General features: G+C 36.1%; 1 protein-coding gene across 2 annotated transcripts in view; it reads right to left on the bottom strand.

Annotated features, from left to right (window-relative positions):
• Positions 1 to 362: 362 nt before the first annotated feature.
• Positions 363 to 18028, bottom strand: part of LOC120419107 (uncharacterized) — a 103812-nt gene continuing 86146 nt past the window's right edge. For both annotated transcript variants that reach the window (XM_039581705.2, XM_039581711.2), the window contains exon 10: positions 363 to 1195. The gene's annotated coding sequence lies outside the window, so the exon portion shown is untranslated. The remainder of the gene's footprint in view (positions 1196 to 18028) is intronic.

Here is an 18028-nt window from a genome sequence, read left to right as displayed (position 1 = left end):
GCATTCATACATTCTTAAAACTCAATCAACTTTGAGAATTGCTTTTCAGTATATTTTTAACTTAGGAAAACATGTTCTTTTCTGATATTTCAAGAGTTTATTTCAATGTAGTTTCCACAGAAAGGTGTGCAAAAATTTGGGGTTTGGAAATTTCAAAACTTTTTAAGTAATAAACAACAATGCGGTTCTTTTCAGATTGGTTTCTTTCAAACACATATTTATTGATTTTATTCAGTTTTTTAATAGGTGTTCCGTGTGTGCTACGAACATTTATTCAAATCGATTTAGTAATATTGTTTTTTAAATACATCAACTTTAAGCACAGAAGTAGTTTTTTAAATATTCACACATGTGCAAATATGTTTTTGTTTTTGCATTAAGCTTTTTTTTTAGTGAGGTGCATTTCTTTATGTTAAGCCTTACTGGTTGCATTGATAACTTCAAAAATCGTTCCTTTTCATGTTTGGTTGTGTTGAAGCATTTAGTTGATTGATCAATATTTACTTTTCGTACGTGATTTTGCTTTGTTTCATATAAAAGATTGATGTTTATCTGCTTTATAAAATGTCACCCTTTTTATGTTACGAACTACGGTATTACGTTCAGTTTAGGTTTAGTTCAACTACGCTCCATCAAAACTTGAGTGAATATTTCATGTTGATTTATTTTTCTCTACAATCTTTCTTCCGCTACAATATAAATGCTTTTGGTTTAAAAATACTCACTACTCCATCAAATTTACTAGTAGAAAATATGCTTTATATTCAACTAACGGTAGCAAAAATAAAACAGTTCAATAAAAACTTTATTTTTTGTTTCGTGCAGCAATAATTGTCAACAGGGGGGGAAGAAAATACATCGATTTTATGGTACATTGCAGCAGTTTTGCAGGAAAGACAAACTTTCCCAGCAACTGCCTCTCGTTGTTGAAGTGGTTGTAGTCGCCTGTTTTTGCTAGTTTTTTTGTTTTGTTTTGCTTTTCATGGTTAATTGTTTGAAACCTTATCGATGATTAGAGTGTTTTTATTTGTATAAATATGTTCTGGTGCTGCAAGTGGCTTTCACTTATCTTTTTGGTTTGATTTGATTTTGTGTGGGAAAACTGTTTCGGTCCATTTTGAGCTGCTTTCAGGTTTTTATTCACGATTGTTTCCAGATTCGTTTTTGTTGAAGGGATGAACAGGAAGAAATTATTCTGCAAAGAAAGACGGGAGAAGAAAAAATCTATCATATGATTGTGAAAACAATTTCAGTTTAAAAGACTAGTTCGATCCTAGTTGCAATCCTTCTCAGAATTGTAAATTTTCTCTGATTTTTATTTATTTATTTATTCATAACCCATTCCCAGTAACGGCGACATCCAAGAGTGCAGTGGAATCCACTCAACTGAATCTATTTGTCCACCTACAACACACTATCGAAGCACACCGACACACAAAGTCGCTGGCAAGATTTATGTGCACAATATATCCGATGCCTTATTCATGCTTCGGGTGACCAACAAAGGACACGCCATTCCTTTGTGTGCGATATCGAATCGAATCGAATTTGAGCCCGATTGTGGGCTGCTGGAGGTGGGTTTGCTGAAGGGGGAAAGGTGAGGGTAATGTTGGACTTTTACGAATGAATAAAAAACGAGCTACTATTTCCGCTTCAGGAGCATGGGAACACACAGTCACAAACTCACACAGTGCAATATTTTCGAGCGCCATACCGTTACAGCTTGAGAAATGGCCAGGGCAACTGTTGCACTGCATTACATCGAGGGCATGGGCGTAGAAAAGGATTTTGGTGTACAGGAATTATTCATAAAACTCACTTGTTGAGTTTGAATGCCAGGAAACGTTCATTCTTTAATTTATATTATTTGTATTAAAAGCAAAACAAACTGCTTACACTGAAATTTAAAAATAAGTACCACATTCCTAAATTCTAGGAATTTTGGCTCATTTCCTTATTTAGTAATTGGGTTTTTTGAATTATTTAACAAGAAAAGGAGGCAAAATTCCTAGAATTTAGGAATTTGGTACTTTTTTTATTTCAGTGTAGGATATCGTGGCTTGTGGGATATCTTGTGACACGTCCTAGCATTTTACATCAGATGTGTCACAAGATAGCACACAGTTACCGAAATGGTAACAATGATTCTACTGTCATTACATTACTTGTTTGCATTTATTTTTTGACAATTTTTGTGTCTTCAGAACATATTTATAGGACTAAAAAACGCGTCTTCTGACGAAAGAACCACGGTTGTTAACGATAAAATTATCGGGGATCGATAGCGATATCGCACGACAACTCATTTTTAGAATTGACTTTATCCAACAAAATCATGTTGATTTTTTAAGCCAAACTTCAAATACTCAAAATATAATTTATATAATATGTAATACAGTCCAGACTTGATTATCCGAAGGCCTTGGCAAAATTTCACTTCAAATAGTTGAGTCTTTGGATAATCGAATCACGAAAAAACTTTTTTTTTTCGTTGTCTTATTTTTGATTGTTGAGCTTAAGTATGTGTGTGTGTGTGTGGTCCAATCCAATACCCGCTAACCAGTAGCGATATTATGAGAAAGTATAATTTGTATCAGACTTTGTATATGCCGAATGCTGATACAGCTTATCTCAGTCCCAGGTATTAGGTGGTGATAGCCCTCGCGCTGCTTTCAACGACCCATTTCAGAATGACAGAGCTCCTTGCGGTCCAATTCCGAGGTCGCTGGGCATTGTTTGGCCCCGCCTAAACATATAAGCAAGCAAGCAACATGTTTCAACACTACGGATCAATTCACTGCCAGAGTGTAAACCCTCTGATGGCCGACTGCCTAGCGCCCCAGACCAAAGGTGTGGGTTCGAATCCCACCTGAGTTCGAATCCCACCTGATTCATTTTCATTTTTGTTCATATTCAAAGTTCAAATTCCTGATTCCAAATTTCAAAGGTCGACCGGGATTTGATCCCTGAACCTTCTGCTTGTGAGGTAGTAGCCGTAACCATTAAGTCACGGAGCCTGTATTAGATTGTTGAGCTTAAGTATGACCCCTGAACTATGCAAAAGTGATCTAGAATTTTTAAATCCGAGATGGTGGCCAAAATGGCAGCGATCAACTATTGAAAAATGCATTTTGTAATTTTATAGTTGAATTGAATAGGTTTAACTATGCATATTTGACTAAAACAGGGTCGCATAACTAAATTTTTATGTTAAATTTTTTTCGTGATTCGAGTCTCCGAAGTTTTATACAATTCTTCCGATAATCGAAACTTCGGACAATGGAGGCTTCGACAAATCGAGTCTGGATTGCTTGAATTTCCACTCTAAATTTTTACTGTAAAATACACAAAATTTATCCCAAAATACAGTCCAGACTCGGTTACCCGTAGGCCGCGATGAAAATTCACTTTGAATAATTGAATCACAAAAAAAATCGTTGTCTTGTTTTTGTTTGCGATAAAGAATTGTTGAATCTATGATGGGGGATAAAATGGCGGTAATGAATTATTTAGAAAACGTTTTTCGTTTTTTTCAACAACTCAAATTTGAATGAATATCTTCGTAGAACTCAAATTTGATGTTGAAAGCAAGTTAAAAAAAATCGAAAACAATATTCCTGATTTGATTATCCGAAGTCCCATATAAAACTTCGGATAATCGAGTCTGGACTGTAACATATTTTTTCGAAAGTACACAATTTTTTTATGATTTGCACTGATACCATCTCAAACGTAGCAAAATTTGGTATGCATTTTAACTTTAAAATGTTTTTTTAAATGATTTTTTTATAAAAAAAACTTATTTTTTACGAAAATACTCAAATTTCCATAACTTGCAAATTTTCAAACGAATAGAAATTGTATATGCATTTTTACTTTTTTTGTAATACATTAACATTTTCACAAAATATGATATTTTTTGAAAATACTTTTGCGTTTTTCTTCATTCAGGTTTTTTTTTGTAAAATTCTCATATCTCCACAAATTATCGATTTTTTTTAAAGAAGTCGTATTTTCATAATTTGCAATATATTACCTTTAACAGAGTTAAGTAAATATTAATATTTTCACAAAATACAACATTTCGAAAAAAAATAATTATGGTACAGTCATCCCACATATTCGGAACACCCACAAATTCGGAACACTTTTATGATAATTTATCAATAACATGGCAAATGCAGCTTTTCTGTCGACCCTACTATTTTTAGGACCTTCATTTGGACATTCTCTTGCTATTTCACTAGTAAAATTAGTGCTTTTTGAACAAAAAACCTCATTTCAAGACTATTTTATCCTGAGCAGCAAAACACTGCCTCCAAATTGCCTGTTCCATAATTGTGGGATGTTATTGTGTTTCCCACAATTGTGGAACACCTGAATTTAACTGATATTTTTACAAAAAAAAGTTATCAGACCATTCATTAACCATAACTAAGCTTTAGTTTCGTTAGTTTCAGTGCGTGAAGTCATTTGTTTGTTGAAAATTATGTACTCATGGAGAGAACCAAAGTTTGTTTACATCCGTAAGAAAAAAGTGTTCCGAATTTGTGGATTTCAAGGGTCAAAGTTTTTCTTTAAAAACTTGATAAAAAAGTTAAAATTTGCAGTTGTTCGATACATCATTCGAAAGATCGCAAGAAAAGCTTTCAAATGAAGGTAAAAGCGAATCATTAGGTTCAATTATCGATTTGCTATGATTTTTTGAGCATTGGCCGATCTGTAAACCGTTCCGAATATGTGGGATGGCTGTATACTGTTAAAATCATAGTATTTTTTAAAAAAACTGTAATTGAATAAAAAACATCATTTTTTTCTTCGTTTCATAATTTGATCACTGCCATTTCCAACTGCAAATTATTGAAAACAAAAACCATCGTGCTTTTTTCAAATATTTGAATCTGGTGCTAGGAGAAAAATAAAAATATTCTAATTGTTACACTAGAAAGCTCAACATAGTTTTTTGATAGTTTTTTTTTTTTTTTTTTTTTTTTCATGTTTTAAGAGGTTTTATTCAACATAGTTCGCGTAGTTTACAATGTGTTATTCTAGTTTCGAGACCCTGTGCATTTCCCTTGTTTACAATCGTCTAGATTTACAATCATTGGATGATCTTTAATTTCTTTTTGTGTGGGGTTTGCTTAAATTTTAAAAGATGTTCAAAACATTTTTAAAGTACTTTGCAAAAACTGCTTTGTTATTCCATCGAGCGTCGCGTATTTCTTTTTTGAACTTCTCTAGGCAGCCCATGCCATCTAATCCGTAATTCATTAGATTAAATCTAATTGCTTCACAGACCAGCCACAGACCCGCATTCTTTTTGTAGCTTTTTAAATTAAACTGAAATGCTATCAATTCTTCAGGATCTCTGGTGTTAATTCTAATCCGAACCAATATAAGGTTTTTTATCCAGTTCCAAACCAAAGAAGATTTATCGCATAATTTAATTCGGTGAGTTATAGTGTCAAGATTACCACATAAAATACAGTTTGGAGAATCTATTCCAGCTATTCCATGACGAAACATTTTACTTCTGGTTGGAATAAGTTCATTTAAAAGTGAGAAAAGGTATGTTTTTGTATCAGATGATATACATTTTTTATCAAGATTTTCGAAAATTAAGTCCCATTGAAGATTTTGCATTTCTGTTTGCATACGTGGCTTGATACTCATTTGATCAATAAAATAATTATAAAATAATTTGCTCGTGTTTAGCACTGTTCGAGGTTTTAATTCAATAGCAAGATTAATCCATTCCCGCGCATTTCTCGTTACATGACGGTTGTTACTTTGCGCAATCATAAACTCATCAATCGTGGAACCAGAATTCGTTTTGAAAAATAAGATATTTTTTATAAATAAACTTTTACATTTTGCTTCTACGTCTTCCAATGCAAGACCTCCTTTATAAATCGGAAGGTACAATTCATTCTTTGCAACGCTATAAAAGTAACCTTGCCAAAGAAACTTAAAACAGATTCTTCTTATTTCAGCTATATGTTTGTTATTTGGAGGAAAAATTTGAGCGATGTACCATAGTTTAGAAAGGACGTATGTATTTAAAATAAATGCTTTTTGAAAAAGGTTTAATTTTCGACGATGATGTAGTGAAATTGTATATTTAAGTTTGTTGATTAAGTCTTTATAATTTTCTGAAATTGTTGTGTCAAAATTACGATGGAATGTTATGCCTAGTATTTTCAGATCATCAACTTCTTTTATCTGGTGTGGCCCTGAACTACAGTTGTTAAATCTCAGAAACTGAGATTTAACGGTGTTGATTTTGATTTTAGCATAAATGCTAAAGTAGTTAATCAGTTCTAGGGCCTTATCAAACTCATGATCGTTTCTAATGAGTAAGCTAATGTCATCTGCATAAGCTATTACTCTTACAAAGCAATCGCCTATCAAACAACCTTTAACCGACTCAAAAAGCATACGAATCAAGGGTTCAATGTATAAACAGAAAAGAGCCATACTCAATGGGCATCCTTGCCGAACTGAACATTCAATTTTGAAAGGATCTGTAAAAAAACCGTTGAATAAAACTTTAGACGTTGCATTTTGGTAAAGACGACTTACGCAGCGAATAAAACTATCAGGAAGTCCAAACTTTTTCAATATTTTCCACATAACTTCATGATCCACGCTGTCAAAAGCTTTTTCTAGATCGATACTTAGTAAAAGATTTTTAAAATGTTTGGTCTGTTTTGATTTGATTAATACATTTCGCAATGTTCTAAGAACGTTAACACAGGATGTCTCTGAGATACAAGCTGACTGTCCAGGGCCAATCAATTTCTTCATCATGGGTTGTAATCTATTCCAAAGAATTTTAGTAAAGATTTTATAGTCTGTATTAAGCATGCTTATGGGTCGCCTATTGTTAAGATCATGAGGGTCACCTTTTTTAGGGATGAGTGAAATTATTCCGGCTGAGAAATGTCCTGGTGGGTATTCGTTGTTTACAAGATAACCATTAAATAAGTTTAACATGTCTGTATTTAAAACATCAAAGAATGTCTTATAAAAATCATAGTTTAATCCATCGGGTCCTGGTGAAGAGTTATTCGAAGCATTGAAAATAGCATCTTTTAATTCTTGTAAATCTATTGGTTTGGAAAGAGCATCACGTTCGGCATCGTTAAGCGTCTTTGTGATATGTTCCAAAATATCATCATTATCTGCCCCATTTTCAGCTCGTTTACTAAAAATTCCCTTAAAATGGTCAAAAATCATTGATTTTAGTTCTGATGTGTTTGAAGTAACTTTGTTGTTTATACGTAGACTGAAAAGCTTTGATGGTGTTGAATTTTTTATCCTAGATGTTATTTGATAAATACTTAGTTTCTCATTTTCAATTAAATTACTAGTTCGAAAAGTATAGCGATAAAATCTTAATTTATTTTGCTCTATTTCCATTAATTTTGATTTAACAATTTTCATTTCAGAACATACGTTCTCCCCTTCTTTTTGCTTTTCAAAAAGTTCATTAAGACAACGATAGTAAAAGCTTTTCTCTCGAATTGTTTGTTGATTACTTTCAAAGCTAATTTTTTTGAAGAAGCTTTTTGATTTTGGTTTCATTACTTCGTTCCACCAATAGCATAAGTTTATAAAAGAATTCCGATTTCTAAGTCCATTGTACATTGCCGTAAATTGCGTCAAAATTTCATTGTCATTGAGAAAAAAGGAATTTAGTTTCCAGAAACCACGACCAATAAAAATATTAGGAACATTGTCTTTTAAATTGAGTTTAACAAGTACGCCATGATGATCAGAAAAGCTTAAGGGTACTGTTTTAATACAAGATATTTGATTAATAAATTCATTCGATGCATAAAATCTGTCCAAACGTGATTTGGATGTACCTCTAAAAAATGTAAAGTTTACTCGTGATTTCAATATGGTTTGTTCAACGTCTTTTAATTCTAGTCCAGAGATCAAATTTTGCAGTCCTTTGCAATAATTCTTAACTGCTCCATTCATGTCTTCAGCCAGAAGTATACAATTAAAATCACCAACTATTACATTTTCCTTGCCATGCGCAAGATGAATCAAAATGTCTTCATTAAATAACGTGTCTCTTTCCTTTTTCTGGTTGCTTCCACTATGTGCATAAATATTTATAAAGTTAATAGAGTCAACGCAAACGGATGATATTCTACCGTTTTCGTTCAAAATTATATCAGAATATTGTAAGTTATTTCGTAAAAGAATTCCAGTTCCCTTATTATCTGCGCTAATATTTACAATTGCTGTGTGCGAATTCAGGAATGCAAAATTTTCAAATGATAGTTCTTGAATAAAAATAATGTCTAAGTCGTTGTTCCATATAAAATCTTTAAGTAGTGATTTCTTCACATCGGAATTGATAGCATTTAGATTAGCGGTAGCTATATTACGAACTAGTGGCATAAGTGGCTATAGAAATTCGAAAAAGTTTGATAAAGTCAAAAGCAAATCATCGGAACCGGATTGTACGCACAATGTTTTGAACATCTTTACAGTGTTGCCACATGCTCGTCTGTATCAGAGGTTCCAAAAATCTGTCGTATCTGCACCAAGCATGGCGAATATCTGTACCATTATCTGTACGGTATATTTTTTGTAAAAAACTTTTTTTTAACATGCATTTTGAACAATCTTATGACAACACTAAATGCTGATATGCAGCTCGGAAGGAACGCAAAACTCCATATAAAAAAACGCCCAAGAAACGGTCAAGGAAAGGGTCACGAAAAGATTTTCCTTAAGTGTTCCGCAACTGAAAAGTAACAGAAACGGAAAGTTTTGTATGTCGTTTCTTCGCGCGAAGTTTGTTTGCAAGATGTTTTGGTTGAAAAATATTAAATATTCAGAATTTGTTTATTTTATTGCAACTGAAAGTTATAAATGTATCAATAATTTTATAATTGATATTATAATATTGAAAATTCCGAATTGCCTTATGATGCCGAATCTCAAAACGCAGAATCTTGAAATTAAAAGGACGGATTTTGTATTTTGCTTGAAAAGAAGTAAACCAAAGACAAAATCCATGAACACAAAGATTCAAAAATACAAATATTAAAAACAACATTTTAAAATTGAGAAATAAAAAAATCTTAGATTTAAAAAAATAAAAATAAATAAGTATACAAAAAAAATAAAAATAACAAACAAAAAGCTATAAAAATCTAATAATTCAAAATAATTCAAATTAAAAAAAAATAATAATTTAAAAATTTAAATTTTAAAATAAAAATTTAAAAGCTTACCCAGATTTAAAATTAAAAAAAAATCAAAGAATTTAGAAATATAAGAATTTAAGAATTTAAGAATTTAATAATTTAAGAATTTAAGAATTTAAGAATTTAAGAATTTAAGAATTTAAGAATTTAAGAATTTAAGAATTTAAGAATTTAAGAATTTAATAATTTAAGAATTTAAGAATTTAAGAATTTAAGAATTTAAGAATTTAAGAATTTAAGAATTTAAGAATTTAAGAATTTAAGAATTTAAGAATTTAAGAATTTAAATATTTAAGAATTTAAGAATTTATGAATTGAAGATTTTTTTTAAGGACGAATTGGAACAGATGTGTTAGTCCTGTTACTGCACAATATTTAGAAATAAGTTTCGAATAGAACAGGCACAAAACAACAGAACATTGTTTTCCAAATTTTAAGCTTTTAAGTTAGACTGTAATCCATATTCATACCATTCAGACTGCAGTCCCAATCGACCCAGTTGACGGTACAAAACATAATTTATCGAAAACTTCCAATAAAATTTCCTTTGGCCAGATTCCATTCATTAAATAGTTAAATGTGACATAATGACGTTACCTTTCAAGAAACAAATAATGTTTTGAAAAGGAGGATGGCATTTGTCAATATTAAGGCAACTACAAGGCGGTTGTAAATATTTTTCAAATTAAGTGCATGTGCAGTATGGAATGCTAGCAAAATAATATTTATTATCAAAATTTTTTTTATTTATTTTTTTTTGGCAAAAATTGCCTTAGATTACAGATTTAAAAACAATCATGTTTTTTTTTTCATATGATTTAAAAATATATTCAAATTAATAAAACAAAAATGCAATAAACTTTGTGCCTCATTATTTTCAGTTGGATTCAATTCTACTTTTATTAAATTTTTGAAGCATTTGAAATTTTATTTTACCTGTGTTCTCCTTCATTTTAAAATCATTTTTGAGAAGAATGGGAAATGCTGGAAATTATGTTATAACTTTATTAGAATGAAATGCTATGTTATGAATTATTTTTATTAGGTCCTTGTCGGTACTGAAACCTGGTTAACAATGAGTCTACTTTTGTAAATACAGTTCTCTTAAACCTAAGAGTAAATACAGAGGATCTTGTGTGTAAATTTTAGTGAGAGGGAGCCAATTGGGTCCTAAAATGAAGCTTAGATTGCTGATATTATTGTTTACAGCGATAAAGCTTATTTTTCTGAGTACAATGACCCTTTGTACGACCACCAAGAGTTTAGAATGGATTTTTAAATCAATTTTGAAAAATTAACCTCGCGGTCCTTCTTGACAGAAAAGGTCCTACTTGACAGCTCTTTCCAAGGGAACCATAGTTGATCCATCGAAAAAATGTTGTCTTGCCAATATTTTTTTTTGCGTTAAAATGAAAAAAAGTGATCAGAAATGGTTTTTAATCGTGTTTTTTACCGTTGTACATAAAAATTTACATAGGGCTTTAGTACCCAATTACCCGCGGCGTACTGGGGGATAGAATTGAGAGAGATTGCTAGTTCAAAATATTCTAGCATACCTGGATTTAAGATCGTTAAAAAATATAAGCATGATCCATTTCTAAATATTTCAAAAGATAAACTAGATTTAATCAATGAAAAGTTCTTAAATGTTGAGATAATTGCAATAACTTAAATATTCAATAATTTCATTTTGAGTAGGAATCTGTTTTATCTGAAAATCTGTACAAATCTGTACGGTGACCCAAATATCTGTCATCTGTACGTACAGATTCTGTACTCAGATCTGTGCTGAAAATCTGTACCATGACAGATAAATCTGTACATGTGGCAACGCTGCATCTTTACCTTCTCTTTGTTTTTTTACGTTTTTTTACCCACACACACACACATACATTCCTCTTCTCTTACACAGTTGCAGATCATACCAACTACCATTCCCCTCCTTTTTCGCACGAACTATCCTCCTTCTCCATCATCACTTAATCTACTTGCGAGGTCGTCCCCTTCCCTTCCCCCCCTTTCCCCCCTTTCCACCCTTCCCCTCTTTTCCCTCTTTCCCATTCTTCCCCCCGTTTCCCCCAGTACCTTCAGGCCGGATCAGGCTGCGAGAGCGAGATCGGTTGTCCAACTGTTCGAGTACGTTGCGTGAAACATTTCGGGGCTTACGATGCTTGTCGCCGCCGAGATCGGGCGATTCGTCAGCTCCGGATTCCTCCTCTCGCTCATCTTCTTCGTCGTCGTCCATCTCGCTGTCGTCGCCTGCTTCTTCCGGCGTTGGCGATATTTCGCGATCGGGACCGCGCGGTTGTATTGGTGGCTTGTTTTGTGGTGTCAGCGTGGTCATGTCGGTTGGTAGTGTGAGATCGGTTGCGTTGGCTGCGATCGCCCCTGCGACGATGGCACTGAAAGATCCGGCTGGTGCCGAAGACTTCAAGCTCGCTATCTTCGGGCAGTTGACCTTGATGTGTCCTTCCAGTTTGCAATAGAAACATCTATTCTTCAAACCTTCATAGTACAAGCGTGCTTTGAAGTGACCGATGTAGAGGTTAGGCGGTATCTCCTTGGCGATCTCCATGTGGACGCCACGCACACCACTGTATACCGTGTAGCCGTATTCCGTTGGGTAGCGTTCCCGGACATGTTGCCGAATGGTTCCAAATTGGGACAGAACGGCCGAAATGTCTTTCTCTTCGATTTCTGGCGGCAAGTTAAAAATCCTCACGTACCTGAACAGCCGGCTGGCCACTTCCAGTTTCACCACGGCGGCTTGGCCATCGCTATGCACGAAACGGTACTGCTCCTCTATTCTTCCGGTAAATTCCACGAAGGTCGGCTCATCCAAGAACTTGACGTAAAAACAGCGATCATTCTCGTCGCGGTAGATCGAGTGGACATCCGTGGCCGGAATCTTCAAAACGTTCGCTGTGAACCGTAGCACATCCACGTGGGCTGGAACTTTCGCTGCGTTTCCAAAAACCATTTTCAGCGTATTCTTACGGGTTTTGTCCATCTTTGCTTTCCAGTAAATTCCTTTAGTTGAGGTTAAGGACACACGGCGTGTGCCGAACACAAAAGACTATTGTGTTGAAGAGTGCTCGTAGAAAAGTGTGTTGTCGTATCAACGTCCGAGCGATAACTGATAGTTGAAACAAAAATAATGAAAACATTTAAAATTGCGATAAAGCAATTTTATTTACATATCGTCAATATTTTTTTATGCCTTCAAATGGAGCAAGAGTTCATCGCAAGAAAACGAAAAAATGCGTGGATTGATTCAAAAGATTTCTAGGCTACCAAGTCAGTATCTTAAAAACAAAACATATCATCGATCATTTATCTTGAATAATTCATCTTGTTTACACACAAGATTAAGATTCTAGTCAAAAACTTCTGTACTGTACTGTTTTCGTGTAGTTTTCCCACTCTACGTTACATGTAAACACACACATATTTGTACTCACAGAACACAAACAGAATGAAAAGGGTCAGTGAACTTGTCCTGACCGCTCAGTTTCTTGAGGGAAAATATCCCAAGATCAGTCCCATTCCCTGACAGACCTCAGAACAGGTCGGAACAGATCGGTTCTGTTCAGTACCGCGAAATATAGTTCAGTTTTAGAGCAAATAAAGAGTTTCTGTTAAATACAGTTTCGTTTTGTATCGTAACAACAGTTTTTTGCTATTTACCGGTAAAGAAAGTGCGACAGGATCAACAGACGTTCTTATGTGCGCAAACATAAAATGGTCCTTCGAACCGGATCATGTCGCGCCGTAAATCCTGGTTCCGAAGCCGATGGATCGTGTCCGTCGGGCCACTGAATTAGTGCCGTAAACAATCGTCGCTGAAGATGGCGCCGGCAGCCATTCCGTCGAAGTGAAGAAATGCTGAAAAAGAACACTCGACGATCCGCCATCTTCGGTAATCGTACCGACGTTCCGCGCGCGCCTCGATCGCATCCCGATCCGCGAAAAGTACTGCAGAAGTCTGCACGCCATCAGTTACAACCTGAAAGTTAAGTTGCCCGTGTCGAAAATCCGTGTTAATTGTGCCAAAACGTCGTACTGTATCCACCATTTTGTTCTGTGTCGCCATTTTGTCTTGTCATTTTGCCAGACGAGACCAAAAAATGAGCGAAATCCAAAATTGTGAAAAGTTGTGTGCGCCGGTGTAATACCGCGCAGCTCTGCCACCGGCGAAAGTGGAACGGCGAAACTGGAGGTGACAGATCTGACGAAGAGGAGAAACGTCAAACGAAATTGAGTTTGTTTATCTCGGTCGACTCGGGTTGAAGAAAATCGTTCCGCGAAAAGTGCTAACTTTTGCTGCTGAAGAAAAGTACGGGAAATTTCGCGATGTTCTGTGCCAGCAGATTGCGACGTTGTTTGTGCGACTTTTTGCGGTGATGACCCGAGACGGAAAAACGCAAGCAGTGCCAGTCGAGTTCAAGAAGCTACCGGCGGTCCGAGCAGTCTGGGGTTTACAATGGAGAAGAAGTCGCTCTGCTGGGGCGAAGTTAACAACAAAAGCGTTCCGATCGAAGTGTACGAGATCAGAGGAGAAAACATCGGTTCCAGTGGCAGCCCTGGGACGCAGCAACAGCAGAAGAATCTGACCAGAACAGTACAGCAGCACAGCACAGAACAGTGTCAGCGTCGCAGACGGCAACAGTCGTCCACAGTACAGTACGGCCAGCAACAGACCAACAGCAGCGACAGTAAGAAACACAACATCTACCGTACCACGGGGAGAACTCGGACTCCTCCACCGGCGGAGGCTGGGAGGCCTCCGCACACCAGGGAAGTTAATTTATTGTTCGAATTTCAAAAAGCTAATGAAATGTTTTTCACAGCGTAACTTCCCTCGGACATCACTGGTACTGGACTGACAACGGTCTAAGTCCATTCTACTGTATCTGCAGTCGTCGCAATTTAATGTAAGGTAACCTGTGTGTTGGTCCGTTAAACTGTCCTGGAGTCAGGAATGTTCGTGCTCGTCAATTTGGAAGTTTTGTGTTTGTATGTCTGTGTGCATAAGTCGTGTTCTAAAAGATGCACCCCTTTTGGAATCTTTGCGAGATGGACGAGCACAGCGAGCGCAAATTCAAGTTCAGCTCTACAGTTAGCGCACGCAAACTACGGTCGAGAAGTCCCGTAGTACATCTTCGGTGGAACGGAAGTCAAGGTGCAGCAGTCAACTAAAGCTTGCGGCCGAAGCCGGCAAGTCATCGGAGGTCAGCACGTCTAACGCTGACAGCTGGTTCCAGCACCAGAGGCATGAGGGGTGGCAAGTTCGTGGTCGGACGGGCCAGAACAGCCCCCCACCACCGTCACGAGTTGAGTATTTTCTGTCAACTTTGGTTGCGATCAGTCGCTCAGCGCTCTCACACTCAGGTACGGTGCAGCTGGAACCACAACAACAACTACAGCTGATCAACGATCAACACTCTGATAGTCGGACGGACTGTCGGAGGCATCACTGTTCAGGAGCAGATCTTCAACAACAACCTGGTGGTCTACGACTACTGGAAAAGGGATCTGCACAGCAACAGTTCAGCGAAGGCAACGAAGCTGCAGTCCACAGTGCAACGGACTGTCGGATGCAGCACTGCAATCAACGTTTGGACGGACAGCTGCAAGAACTGTCTGCACGTCATCGGTTCGGCGGTCAGAAGGACTGCTGGGCACTACAGCAACCGATCCAGAATCACCGCATGCTACAGTCGGTGTCGAGGTTCCAGCAAACAAGCCCTCAGGGGCGGCGCGTTCGTGATCGGACGGGTCAGAACAGCCGCTCCAACAGTTCTCCAAGTTAAGTACCTGAAATACTGTTCGTGAGCATCCGCTCAATCACTCTGCTTAACAGGTACTTCAACATTTGCTGGAACTCGACAGAAGAAGTCGAGAGTCGTCTTAGTCAGTCAGCCCATCCTCAACGGCCACAGTAAACAGTTTCGGGAACACTGGTTCCATCTACAGTCAACACGTACGTACGGGTCATGTTCGCGACATGACTTCAAGTTGGAAGGAGACACACTGGTCTCAACATTACGGTCGCTTTTTGATGCGGGTTCAAGTCCCAAAGATACTGTTGGCGAGGATGAGTTGAGAAGCGGGTGAAAGTCCCAACAGTTACGGTGAAGGCAGGAGTACAAACTAGGACAGCAACAACGACAACTTCAACAACAACAGCAGCGCAAGTTACAGTACAGTCGGTACGCGAGGTGACACCCTGGTCACGCGTACAACAGCAGCGGTCGAGAGAAAGTAAGAAGCAGTAGCTGCAGGTCAAGCCAGCAGCAGCAGTTCGAATCAGCCAGCAGCAGCAGTTACAGCTTACAGTCGAGCAACAGTAGAAGCAGGTTCAGCGAAGCATCGCTCACAGCCCGTATCAGCATGGCGGGCGGCATTTTATGTTTGGCAACATCGGACAGTGATTGAACAAGAAGAAGAAAGAAGGAAGAAAAGACGATTGATCGTTTGATCACACACATACACACAGTAGTTTTGTAACAGTTCAGAACAAGACAGTACAGAAGTAAACCGGAGAGTTTATGCAAGAAGATTTATGTTGAAAGCACGTTCAGAGCCGCCGTCTTTCAAGGCGGGCGGCATGTTTACACACAAGATTAGGATTCTAGTCAAAAACTTCTGTACTGTACTGTTTTCGTGTAGTTTTCCCACTCTACGTTACATGTAAACACACACATATTTGTACTCACAGAACACAAACAGAATGAAAAGGGTCAGTGAACTTGTCCTGACCGCTCAGTTTCTTGAGGGAAAATATCCCAAGATCAGTCCCATTCCCTGACAGACCTCAGAACAGGTCGGAACAGATCGGTTCTGTTCAGTACCGCGAAATATAGTTCAGTTTTAGAGCAAATAAAGAGTTTCTGTTAAATACAGTTTCGTTTTGTATCGTAACAACAGTTTTTTGCTATTTACCGGGAAAGAAAGTGCGACAGGATCAACAGACGTTCTTATGTGCGCAAACACATCTTCTATTCATATTTTAGCAACCAAACATAGATTTTAAAATGAAATGGAGTATTCGGAAAAAAATAAGTCCAGAAATTAACCATACTTGATTTTCTTTTTTATTTAAAAAGATGCATTTTCGAAAAATTAACTTGAAAATTAATACAAGAAAACTTGATTTTTCAAGTATTTATAATAATTAATTTATAGACATTTTTAAACATTTTTTTTCTGTGCTAATTTTCAATATCATAAATATATTTATCTTTACAAATTTTACCCCATCAATTAAATATTTACCTATTGATTCAAAATTTATCTGAGTTATTGTTTGTCTTAATGCTCCTAGTAAGTTTCCAGAGGGACCAAGCACCCAAAAATATCTGTAAGGATTTTTTCAACTAGTCCCTTTTGTACAATATGTCCAAAAATAGAAAGTTATCTTTCTACTAACTCTTCTAACTTTCTAATACAAAAACAATTATTAAATTGTCAACAATGTTTTATAATAATTAAAAAAAAAACAACTTAAAAATATTAAATGTTTTGCTTAGCTTGTATTTTTTTAATTTTCCAATTGAAATCACCCTCAAAAACATGGGAACCCTTAAATTTTCCTTAAAGCATACTTTACAGTTACACCCAGAAATTGATTTTTTTTTAAATATTATTTTTATTTATTATTTCTAAGAGGGAAAAGCCTTTCAAGATAAGCTCCACAGTTTTTTTGAGCATAGCAATCCTCATAATCTGTTGTTTTTTTTTTCAAGGTAATTTTCTTTTTCGATGTCAATAAGTCATTTTGTGTTTCACGTCAAACTCAATTTTAAATTATGTTTTTGAAAAAAAAACTTCGATAATCTTTGTAAAGTTAAGGTCCGCCAATTGTGAACATTCGGGTTTTTATGATAACGGTATTTTTTTTCTTCAATGAATATCTGCAGTTGATCTTTAACAGGCAAAAACGAAGTTTAAATTGTTGTTTTGAGTCGTTATTTATCATCTTGCAAAAATCCCGATACTGGAAAATTCATAAAAATCTATCAAGAAGTTCATGCAACCTGTTTATGCATCTTTTTAAAAATCACTCAGTGCGAATTAGGAATCGTAAACATTTTAAACTACAGTTTTGAGTCCCAAAAAGTTTAAGAAACGATCTTGTATTTGCAGATTCAGAAAAAAAAAAACAAAATGTGATATAATTCCTCAAAATAATGAGGATACTTAAATTAACGTTTTCATAGAACAAGTATAAATTAATTGTAACTTCATTCATTGAAAAGAAAAAAAAATGTTACATTTCTTTTTAAATTATTGCCACTATTGGCATAGTAAAAAAAACTCCCGGGTCCCGGGAATTCCCGGGAAATGACCAAACTCAACTCTCGATTCCCGGGAAATTGAAAATCTCGAGAATCGTCACCCTCTAAGAATATGTAACAAAAATTTAAAATGAAATAAAATTTAATAAAATGCGGACAAGCCTGACTAAAAATTTATAGAAAAAAAATTTAGTTGCAGCAATTAACGGAATCGACGTAACACCTTATAATGTGGCCCTCTTAAACCTTGCGGTTTCGTCAACGGATCCACAGGCGTCTATCGTTCGTTTTGCGACAAAACTCCGCCTCCCGGGTCTCCTAAGTGTGAAGGTATGGCACGGAGAGAGGGCACCGAATACCTATATTAACACTTAGAATTTTGGCGTCTGCCTCGAAATTCGAACCGGCGACCTCTGGATTGTGAGTCCAGTGCGCGGTCCGATTGATCCACACAGGCAGACATATTAATAATTAACTGCATCCAACTTTGTTTTT

The sequence above is a fragment of the Culex pipiens genome, chromosome 3, assembly GCF_016801865.2.
Source record: "Culex pipiens pallens isolate TS chromosome 3, TS_CPP_V2, whole genome shotgun sequence".
Taxonomy (NCBI): domain Eukaryota; kingdom Metazoa; phylum Arthropoda; class Insecta; order Diptera; family Culicidae; genus Culex; species Culex pipiens.
This window is presented reverse-complemented; position numbering and strand designations above follow the sequence as displayed.